This window comes from Cajanus cajan, chromosome 4, assembly GCF_000230855.2.
Source record: "Cajanus cajan strain Asha chromosome 4, NIPB_CcT2T_4, whole genome shotgun sequence".
NCBI classification, from domain to species: domain Eukaryota; kingdom Viridiplantae; phylum Streptophyta; class Magnoliopsida; order Fabales; family Fabaceae; genus Cajanus; species Cajanus cajan.
This window is the reverse complement of record NC_138520.1, coordinates 56,464,481-56,472,434: the sequence shown is the minus strand read 5'-3', so window position 1 is coordinate 56,472,434 and position 7,954 is coordinate 56,464,481. Positions and strand designations below refer to the sequence as shown.

The 7,954-nt window shown below is 34.7% G+C and overlaps 1 long non-coding RNA gene across 1 annotated transcript; it reads left to right on the top strand.

The window, feature by feature from the left end:
* Positions 1 to 201: 201 nt before the first annotated feature.
* On the top strand, positions 202 to 2,899 carry LOC145956863 (uncharacterized). Its single transcript, XR_014433168.1, has 4 exons — positions 202 to 359; positions 1,461 to 1,545; positions 1,791 to 1,881; positions 2,614 to 2,899. It is a non-coding gene; the product is annotated as an uncharacterized LOC145956863 (long non-coding RNA).
* Positions 2,900 to 7,954: the final 5,055 nt, after the last annotated feature.

Here is a 7,954-nt window from a genome sequence, read left to right as displayed (position 1 = left end):
ATCAGTAGTTAATTTGAATATTATTATTACATATGGGTATTACGTATGTTAGTAATTAAGGACTATAATTACTTAATTTTCCATTTAAAGAAATGACCGTTGTTATGCATAGGTTTCTTTCGATGTTTTAATTTATTGGTATTTTTGGAAAATTCAAATAATAATAAGAATACAAAATAAAAATGAAACAACCGCCAAAGTTGTGAATCCGAGTAGGTTAAAGGAGTGAAAAGCAAAATAAAATAAAAAGTGGTGTGGTCTCATCCTTTACAAAACCTAAATTCTGCACACCACCCTTCTATTCTCTGCGTATCCAAACGCCTGCATTTTCTTTTCTCTCGGAGCCTTCGAGAATCATTGTAAGTGCTGAAACCGCTACTCTCAACTCTCTCTTTTACTCGCGTTAGGGTTTCCGCATTTTCTTTTCTTTCCGCTTTTCAATTTAATTCTTCTTTCGAAAAGAAATTCCAAATGTGAGTAGCGGCGTTTTCGCTGCTCCTTAGAGTTGCATTCTCTTTCTTCACTTCTTTATGTTCTGCGTTTTGTTCTGTTGCGTTGTCTTTAGAATTTAATTCTCTTTTCTTTGTGCTCTGCGTTTTGTTCTGTTGCGTTGTTTTTCTTCACTTCTTTATGTGATGGATGGGTGGATTTGATTGTTTTCGTTTCGATTGGAGTATTTGTTTTGTACAACTGCTGCATGGTTCAATATTTTTAAGGCATTGGAAGTTACGGAGCTTAATTTTAGGGCTTGTATAAATAATGATTGGATTTTTATTAAAATGTGAGCTTAATTTTTATACTTTTGATTTTTATTCTTTAAAAGTGATTTTTATTAAATTCTCCACGTCTGTACTGGTGAGTAAGAACATTAATTTGGATTACTGCTCATTGCAGCTTCTTAATGCTTTGTTGTTTTCCATGACATGGTGCATATGCTTCTAATTGGAAAAGCCTCCCATTTCTTGTCTGAGATAAATTTTAAACAAAAAGTAGGCTCTTATGGAGTTTTATTTACTAACTTACTACGACTATTACAACTAGACCTGTACATGTTCAACCTGTATGCTTGGCTCTGTTTTGGGATTAGGCATCTCATTGAGCCTGTTGCTTCAGACTTTGCCAAAAATGCTCAGCTGCAGCAAGAAGCCAAGAATAAGTAATATAATTTATTAGTATATAACTAATTCATACCTGTTTACTTCATCTTCTAACATAGTTCTTCAGTGTTATGTTTTCTAATAATTTATTGTGTGGGATGCTCAATAATGTGTTTATAACAATCTTCATAAAAGAAGAAAACGACCTCCGTAGAACACCTTTTTTTAATTTTTAGTTTAGTTCATTTTACCTTCTTACTTTGTTATATGTGTTCATGGAGAAGATTATCTGAAAAGACCAAAGTTTGACTTAATAGCCTTGCTTAACTTGGTGAATTATTCCTTTTACTTTTACTGCTACAGGATTATAAGCAGCAGAGGCCCTCACAAGAGCTTGTTGCCAAAGACCTGCATGGTGTGGAGTGGAAATTTCGTCACATTTACAGAGGTAATGCAATTAGAAAAACAAGGTGTGAAGTGTGACTTCAATCTTCATATATTGACTAAGGCCCCCATTTGGTTTACATTGAGAATCAATTTATCACACTGTACCATGTTCCAAGATAAAATCTGTGGCTAAAATTAATTTAGATAGACATCTAAATCATGTTCAACTGTTCAAAGTCAATTCTACCAAAAACTAAAGCAAACAGACACTAATTGGTACACAAAATCGATGTGGTAATATGTCAGGTCAGCCAAGAAGCCATCTACTCACTACTGGTTGGAGTATTTTTGTGAGCCAAAAGAATCTTGTTTCTGGTGATGCAGTGCTCTTTCTAAGGTATATATCTATCAACTGTTAGTTTATGTATGGAAAAAGTTTTAGCTACTCTCGAAGCATGTTTTTCTTTTTTGAAATACATCTTTGTCACCTCAGCTGTGATTCATGATTGTCTCCTATTTTAACCAAGTTTTAATATATATATATATATATAGAGAGAGAGAGAGAGAGAGAGATTAAAATCTCTTGCTGCACCCAAGAATCCTTCGCGTGTGTGTGTGTTGAACTGGACGTTTTAATTGACATTAATTCTTATATTGTTGACTAGGAGGAGCAACCTCTAAAGCTCCTAAACGTGGATCAGTCTCACGTACAATTATTAATTATTAATAATGGTCTTCCAATAATTTAGTTATTAATTATTAATTATTAATAATTAGTTATAATAATTTAGTTATTATATATATATATATATATATATATATATATACTATGCCTCTATGTAAACGACTAATATATTTTTTATTTTGTCTGATGCTTGTTGGTTAGATTGGATGGTGGGTTGCTATGTTGTTACTTGTTAGTGCATGAGTTTTTAATTTTTTTATATTTTGTTTATTGTGTTGGTCAGTTGCTCTAATTTTGATTTGATAAATGTCTATTATCTTGAAAATTTTAATGTCTATGTTTATGAAAATTTTATAATAATATATTTTTACCTATTTATAATATCTTTTTTTTGAAGCATAACTTTTATATGTTGTCAATTAATTTTAATCTTTTAATGCAAAGCCATGCAGATTTGATTCGTGCTTCACAGGAAGAGTCTCGGTTGGTTCGTGAGCAACTAAAGCAATTTATGGAGATGTTTTCTCAATCTTCTCGAATCTGATGATAATGAGTTAGATGATGATCATGATATAGATGTTTAGGGATGCATTATCTTTTACTATTATGTTATAATTTGTTATGTTTAAGTTTTACTATAGTACTTATCATACATTAGGGATCAGCTACAGTCATAAACTTTGTTATATTTGATGTTATTTGTATATATGGTATGCTTGACTTTCTTATATTCGTGTTTAGTTACATGTTTTTATAGAATTGAGAAAATTTTCTTAATTATTTATTTTGTTAATTTTTCAAATAAATAGTCAATAAATTCAACTTTTTTTATTAATTAATAAATTATTTATTATATTCATAATTAAAAAAATATATCACAATTACAGGAGAAAAACATATTCTTCACGTAAAAAAATATAATTGACGGATTTCATTTATTATACCAGTGTATAACAGATTTCGCAGTTTGTGAGGGATTTGTGACGGATTTTGTTCTTCTTATAGATCCTTCACAGTTTGTGAGGGATTCTTGTCATCACAGTTTGTGACGGATTATAGTCATCACAGTTTGTGAGGGATTCTGATCATCACAATTTGTGAGGGATTCAAGTCATCACCGTTTGTGACGGATTCTGTTCATCACAATTTGTGAGGGATTCTATTCATCATAATTTGTGACGGAGATAGCCCCTCACAAATTGCGATGGATTTATCTCTCACAAATTGCGACGGATTATAGGTCGTCACAAATTGTGACGGATTTCTATTAATTTATAAACAATTATTGTTAGTAATTAGTGACGGAAAACATATTTTTTGTGACGCCTTCATTTCGTCACTAATTGTGACGGACTGAAAATTTCGTCACTAATGATTTTGTGACGCCAATTTTTGTGACGGAATCAGTTCCGTCACAAATTCCGTCACTAATTCATTTTGTGATGGATTTTATAAAATTTAGTGACGGATTTGTTCCCTCTCTAATTTTAATTTTTCTAGTAATGTCCTTCTAGTGAGAGTACGTAGAGGGAGTGACCCGGCATGTACTCCTAGACTACTCTTTGTGTATTGCTAGCGACAATATGCCATGTGATATGTTACTGGTGCCACATGCATGATAATATGTAGTCCGTGTTGTGACACCCTCTACCCCATTATTAATATACAACAAATGTAACAATAAAATATTTCTTTTCTTCTTTTTGGGTAAATAAAATCTTTCATAGTTGACAAATATTTCAGATATCACAAGGTAGAAGATTCACATTCGTAACTCATAAATCATAACTCCAGTGTAAAAATTATAAAAGAAAAGAAGTTAAGATTTTCAATACAATTTAGTGAAAAACAAGAAATCATATATATACAAATAATAATAAAGGAAATATAAATTAACTCCAGTAAAGGTGGCAGTGCCTCCTGGTTAGGGATTAATTTATACTGCCAAATCATATAATAAAATATAACAAAGATGTACATTTTGGTCTTTTATCAAGAACGTTTAAATTACAATTCTTAACATACATTTTCCTTGAATTATAAACTTTATCTACGTTGTCTCTTCGTTAGAAATTACAAAAGAAGAGAAACTAAAGTTATTAAAATAATAACATATTAAACTAAGCTAACTATGCCCCGATGTCACATCCTATCAGAGCATGCCCAATTGAAGCCTTTAAGCCTCATCACCAACATCCTCATGATGCTGATCACCTGCATCATAATTTAAACATATACAAGAACAACAAGGGAGTGAGAAACAACTCACTCAGTTTCAGGTGCAGAAATAAAGGTTAAATAGCCCACACACACACAACAAATATAAGTCACATGTAAATAACATACATAAATAATCAAATATCACATATATATTCATTTATCATGCTATGATGTCATGGACTCGACTCATAAATGCATGCATGTGGCGCCATAAAGAAGTTTCACATATCATCACTGGTGACCCTAAGGTACACCTTGTTAGCATGCTACATCGTGGGTGACCCTAAGGTACACCTTGTTAGTCGTGGGTGATCATAAGGTACACCTTATTAGCATGTTACATCGTAGGTGACCATAAGGTACACCTTGTTAGTCGTGGGTATGCGGCCTCAGCGGCACACCTGGAGTAATATATGCATATGATGCATGTCATACATTTATAATCTCATTGACTCAACATTTAACTTATTACATAATTTCATTTAGTACATCATGTCATTATTTGTCATAGTATCATAATCATAGTTTGTCTCAATAGTCCATTCTTAGGTCTCATGTCATTTGTCCATATTTCACATGGTCGTGTCATCAATACTCCTCATAAGGTCCGCATAGGTATTCACAAAGAGCATTATTATTCATATTAAAACTCATTTATTATTAACATTAATTTCATACTCATTTATTACTTTCAACAAAGAACAAAATAGAATAAATAGAAAATCGGACAGAACAACGGCACCTTCAACAAAAACAAAGTAGAGTAAATAGAAAATCAAACAGAACAACGACACCTTCAACAAAAACAAAGTGGAGTAAATAGAAAATCAAACAGAACAACGGCATCTTCAACAAAGAACAAAATAGAGTAAATAGAAAATCAAACAGAACAACGGCAAGGGATTGGGGTTACATAATCATTTATTATTTCCAACAAGGAATAAAGTAGAGCAAACAGAAAATAAGACAGCACAACGGCAAGAGATTGGGGGCCAATCCGACAAATAAACTATCCAACAATTATCCCCACACCCCTGAGCGAGGTTTCTCACTCCCCCCTTACCTGGATAAGCGGAGTTGAAACTTGGGCAAAGCCTCCTCCTCTGGATTCCCTCCTCCTTTCTCTATCTCTTTCTTTTTTGAAAGAGATGGAGGCAAAGCAATTTGATAGGCCACTTCACCGATTCTTTTAAGAATTTGATAAGGACCAATGAAACGTGGAGTAAGCTTACGGGATTTCAGTGCTCTGCCTACTCCTGTCCAAGGAGTGACTTTAAGGAATACATGATCACCTTCTTTAAACTTAAGGTCTTTTCTCCTCTTGTCATTATAACTCTTTTTCCTACTCTGGGTTGCTCTCATCTTCTCTTGGATCATCTTAACCTGTTCAGTAGTTTGTTGAACTATCTCAGGTCCTAACATGACATTCTCTCCAGGTTCTGTCCAACATAAAGGTGTTCTACATCTCCTACCATACAGAGCCTCATATGGTGCCATCCCAATACTAGAATGGTAGCTATTATTGTAGGTAAACTCTATCAAAGGTAGGAAACTATCCCAACTACCCCCATGTTCCAAGATGCAAGCCCTCAACAAGTCTTCCAAAGATTGTATTGTTCTCTCAGTTTGACCATCTATTTGGGGATGGTAGGCTGAACTCAATCTAAGCTTAGTGCCTAAAGCCTTGTGCAAACTCTCCCAAAATCTAGAGGTGAACCTAGGATCTCTATCAGACACTATACTATTAGGAACTCCATGCAACCTCACGATCTTACTGATGTACAACTTGGTTAACCTCTCCAAAGGGTACCTAATATTAATGGGAATAAAATGGGCAGACTTAGTCAATCTATCCACAATGACCCATATAGCATCCAAGTTCCTCACAGTCTTAGGTAATCCAACTACAAAATCCATAGAGATGCTATCCCATTTCCACACAGGCACATCTAAAGGTTGCATCAGACCTGAAGGTTTTTGGTGTTCTACCTTAGCTTTCTGACATACTAAGCAAGCATACACAAATTCCTCCACTTCCCTCTTCATCTTAGGCCACCAAAACATCTTCTTAAGGTCTTGGTACATCTTAGTGGCTCCTGGATGGATACTAAGGATACTCTTATGACCTTCTTCTAGGATTGCTCTCTTAAGCTCTGGCACATTAGGAATACACAACCTATCCTTAAATTTCAAAACTCCATCCACTCCAACTCTAAACTCACTTTTCACACCTTGATTCAACTTCTCTACCTGACTCAATAAGAAAGGATCCATCTTCTGACCTTCTCTAATCTCATCTATCAGGCTATTAGTCACTCTCAAAGCTCCCAACTTAATACTCTTAGAGGTCAACTCACACCCTAAGCTCATATCCCTAAACTCCTCAATCATTTGCAATTCCCTAATCATCAAGGAAGACATTTTCAAAGATTTTCTACTCAAAGCATCAGCTACAACATTAGCCTTGCCAGGGTGATAATTCAATTGAAAGTCATAATCTTTAAGGAACTCTAACCATCTCCTCTGCCTCATATTCAATTCCTTTTGGTCAAACAAGTACTTAAGGCTTTTATGGTCACTAAAAACCTCAAATCTAGACCCAAACAAGTAATGTCTCCACAACTTAAGCACAAATACTACTGCAGCTAACTCAAGGTCATGGGTAGGATAGTTTTGCTCATGAATTCTAAGTTGTCTTGAAGCATAGGCTACTACCTTACCCTCCTGCATAAGCACTCCTCCTAAACCCAATTTAGAAGCATCACAAAATACCTCAAAAGTCTTACTAGGATCAGGTAACACTAACACAGGGGCACTAGTTAATCTCCTCTTAAGCTCTTGAAAACTTTCCTCACACTTAGAATCCCACACAAAAGGTTGGTCTTTCTTCGGTAGCTTAGTCAAAGGAAGAGCTAGCCTAGAGAAATTCTCTATGAACCTTCTGTAATAACCAGCTAGTCCTAGGAAACTCCTAATCTCAAATACTGATTTAGGTGTTCTCCACTCTAACACAACTTCTACCTTAGCAGAATCTACAGCTATCCCACCCTTGGATATCACATGTCCTAGAAAGTTCACACTATCCAACCAAAATTCACATTTTGACAATTTAGCATACAACTGCTTCTCCTTAAGGGTTTGAAGAACGATCCTAAGGTGCTCAACATGCTCTTTCCTAGTCTTGGAATACACTAAGATATCATCTATGAAGACCACTACAAATCTATCCAAGTAAGGGTGAAAGATCCTATTCATGTAGTCCATAAAAACACCAGGTGCATTAGTCACACCAAACGGCATAACTAAATACTCATAATGCCCATAGCGAGTCCTAAATGCAGTCTTAGGAACATCCTCAGCTCTCACTCTAATCTGATGGTATCCTGACCTTAAATCTATCTTACTGAACACACAAGCTCCAACTAGTTGATCCATAAGGTCATCTATCCTAGGCAAAGGATACTTATTCTTAATGGTCACTTTATTCAGTTGCCTATAGTCTACGCACAACCTCATGCTCCCATCTTTCTTCTTAACCAACAAAACAGGCGCTCCCCAAGGCGAG